The 3,814-nt window shown below is 46.3% G+C and overlaps 1 pseudogene; it reads left to right on the plus strand.

Moving 5' to 3' along the window:
- The first annotated feature begins 1,761 nt into the window (after positions 1-1,761).
- Positions 1,762-2,331, plus strand: LOC142446956 (ATP synthase peripheral stalk subunit d, mitochondrial pseudogene; annotated as a pseudogene).
- The last annotated feature ends 1,483 nt before the right edge of the window (positions 2,332-3,814 follow it).

A 3,814-nucleotide genomic window follows, 5' to 3' on the forward strand; every position in this document is an offset into this window, starting at 1 on the left:
CACCTGGAAGTGCCTCAGAACTAGGCCTAGTCATCTGCTTCCAAAAGACCCAAACCAAACCCACGGTCATAGAGCTGATCCCAACTCACAGAGACCCTCTATAGGGTTTCCAAAGCGATAAATCTGTAGGGGAGCACACAGCCTCAAGCTTTTCCCAAGCAGCAGTTGGTGGGTTTGAACCAGCAACCTTATGGTGAGCAGCCCAATGCCTACCACACAGTGTCATCAGGGTTCTTTCCCATTCGACTCTGATGCATTTGGCCACCGTCAGTTGGAACCAACTTGCTAGCAACTAGTTTGGCCTTCCCCTGGCCTGCTCTACCAAACAGCAGTCTCTTGTTTAGCGTTTCCAGCCCACCTTCCTAAAAATAAAATACAGGGGGTGTTAGCACCTTCTTCCCAACCTCCTGTATGCACACTACCACAGGAAGTGAACGGAGGCTTATTATTTTCATTTCAGCCTGTTTCATCAACTGCCTTGACACCTGTCGTTCGGTTCTTGACGAGTATAAAATGAAGACAATTATACAGACGGAGCAAGGGCGGTGGTGGTCCGGAGCAGAATCTGCCCCTTCCACCAGGGAAGACCCGGTTCCATTCCTGGCCAGTGCACCCAAGCACAGCCTGCAGGTGTCTCTGACGTGTGCCTGTGACACTGAAGAGGTTGCAGCAGAGGAAGAAAGGCCTGGTGACTTACTTTTGGAAATGGGCCAGTGAGAGCTCTCTGAGTCAGAACAGTCCCATCCACCGCCGGGCCCTGGCCCAGGATGGGGCAGTTTTTCTTGGGGAGACAGGGAGGGTGACTCACTGAGCCAGTCAGTCAACTCAAAAGCAACTGACAACAGAGCGACTGACCTGTGGCCAGTGAGGAAGCAGCCAGGAGACAGGGGACTGTCACAGGCCACCTGACAGCCAGAGCACTTTATTGTCCTTCCTTCTTCCTTGTCCTCTGTCTGCCTTTCTTTAACCAGAACGACACCAGAGGACTTTGCAGTGTTGCCAGCTTTAGCCTGATGCCTAATAATAGCTACCACAGTGTGAACACTGCTTCCCAGTGTGAAGAGCTCTTCTTTTTCTTGTTAATTCCAACCCCAAACTATCTTTGAATGGTTTTGTTTGTTTCCTGGAGTGATAAAAAGAGAGTGGGGCAATAATCTTACATGTGCGTACCAAGATGCACACGGGAAATGCATCTATACAGAGCCCTGGTGATACTGTGGGGTAAGCACTGGGGCTGCTCACCAAGCGGTCAGGAGTTCAAGCCCCCACCACTGCCCCTGGGTAGAATGATGAGTCTGCCTGCTCTCGTTAAGATGCACAGCCTCAGAAACTCGACCTTGGGTGACTGTGAGTGAATTTCTGGGTGTGTGCATCTATGGAAACACCAGTTGAGACCCTCCCCGGCACACAGAGCTTTTCCTCAGGACCCTCTCCAGTCACCATGCCCCTCCCCACCAGAAATAGGCATTCTCTTGACGTCTAAGCTCTTCCATCACTTCTTACACTTCTAGCTGTGCTGCAACATCATGTAAATGGAATTGTACAGTATGTACTATTCTGTGTCTGTTTTTTGTCAACTTCTTCATCCAACTACGATACTTTGTGTTTCAACATTTGTTCTATAGGCTAACACGTATCTGTATGTGTATATGTACATGAATATGTATATACACATGATGATCCTTGGGAATAGCAATGCCTACTTCTAAAAGTTGCTATGAAAATTGTGATCATGGGGTCGGGTCACTGAAGGATCCCACTATGGCTGCACAGAAACTCTCTCTAAAAGCCATCGACTGGGTAGCCTTTGGGGAGATCATACCCCGAAACCAAAAGGCTATTGCCAACTCGCTGAAGTCCTGGAATGAGATCCTCACCTCCAGGTTGGCAGTTCTTCCCGAGACGCCTCCCGCTATCGACTGGGCTTACTACAAGGCCAACGTGGCCAAGGCCGGCTTAGTGGACGACTTTGAGAAGAAGTTTAAGGCCCTCAAGGTCCCTGTGCCAGAGGACAAATTTACTGCCCTGGTGGACGCTGAAGAAAATGAAGATGTCAAGACTTGTGCCGAGTTTGTGTCTCTCTCCAAGACCAGGCTTGAGGAGTATTAGAAGCAGCTGGAGAAGATGAAGAACATCATTCCATTTGACCAGATGACCATTGACGACTTGAACGAAGTCTTTCCCAAAACCAAGCTAGATAAGACCAAGTATCCCTACTGGCCTCATCGGCCAGTCGAGAGTTTGTGAAGCCGAGACTGAGCGGACACGCTGGCCCTCCCCTGAGGCACTCTGAGCAGTAAAAATGAGAATGCTAAAAAAAAAAAAAAAAAATTGTGATCATGCCTGGTAACCACCCAATATTTTGGTTCCATGAAAATACAGTGAACTCCTCACAGGGGAATCACTTATTCTCTTTTCACAGGATTTGGTATTGTATTGGAGAGATGCAAGGGCCAAACAATGATATGCTGGTAAGGTCAGCAGTTTGAGGCCACAGGCACCACTCCAAGGGAGAAAGATGAAGTTTCTAGTCCCATCATGAGTTGCCGTCTCAGAAACCCACCAGGCCATCTACTCTGTCCTGTAGTTTGCTAGGTAAATCAGCACTGACTCAATAACAGTGAGTGTCAAGTCTGGTTATGAGTTGGCATAGACTCAGTAACATTGAATTTGTTGGGGTTTTTTGTTTTGTTGCATTTTGCCGATTTTCATGTTATATAAATGCTCCCACAATGGCTGATATCAAACTACTAATGATTTAACAACCAACTTACAAATTCATGGAAATTTAACAACTGGGCTTCAAGGGTCAATATGAGGCGGGTCCAGCACACCGCTGAAGGATTGTGTCTGAAGAGTCACTGCTCAAGACACTGAAACTCAGAGCTGCAAGTGCTCTTGCTCAAAGTCTCATGTCTGGTAAGTGGGGATTTGAATCCAGCTTTTTCTGACACTAATTCACTAAGCTTTGCCTACCAGCCACCATCTGACACCAGAATTCTATAATTGGGCTGACATCACTGGTGACATCTGAAACAGAGATCGGACCTCCGATTGATGCCAAAATTCACAATTTAATGAACTTTTATTTGTAACCTATGGACTGAATTAGCTATTACTAAAAACGAGATGGATTGACACAGTGACCACAGTAATTGGCTCAAATGTGACAGCCTGTGAGCAAGGAAACAGGACTAGGAGTGTCTTGTTCTGTTCTACATACGGTAGCTGTGAGTCAGATTTGACTTCATGGCAATGGGTTTTTTGTTAGAGACACTTTGTCCTCTTGGTCAGAACTCACTACCATTGAGTCAATTCTGACTCATAGTTACCCTATGAGACACGGTGGAATGGCCCCTGTGGGTTTTTTAAGACTTTTGTTGACCCAAAAAGAGGCTAGTGGTTTCAAACTGGTGACCTTACGGTTGACAGCCCAACACATAACCCACAATGCCACCAGGACTCCAGACTCTTTGGTAGAGGTATACAAAGTCCTTAGTGTTGTGTCTTAAGTTTCTCTCATGTGGTTTTCAATTGCCGCTGTTCTTCCTTAACTTTAGATTACTGTTAACTTAGTGTCCTCTTTTGGGTTAAAGTAATTGCTGTAAAGCCTGTAGTGACATATATTATCAAGAGCAGCATTTTGTCCCATAATTTTCTAGTAACAAGACGATCAGATTTGTATACACTGCGGTTCAGCCATGACTCACCTGAACCCCCCTTTTTTGAGCCTGATGTAAATATTCTCCCTAAATAGTCTCACTTCCATGATGATGTATATGGCCACCTATTTAAACAACTTGCAGCATGCTCA

Source organism: Tenrec ecaudatus, chromosome 4 (assembly GCF_050624435.1).
Source record: "Tenrec ecaudatus isolate mTenEca1 chromosome 4, mTenEca1.hap1, whole genome shotgun sequence".
Taxonomy (NCBI): domain Eukaryota; kingdom Metazoa; phylum Chordata; class Mammalia; order Afrosoricida; family Tenrecidae; genus Tenrec; species Tenrec ecaudatus.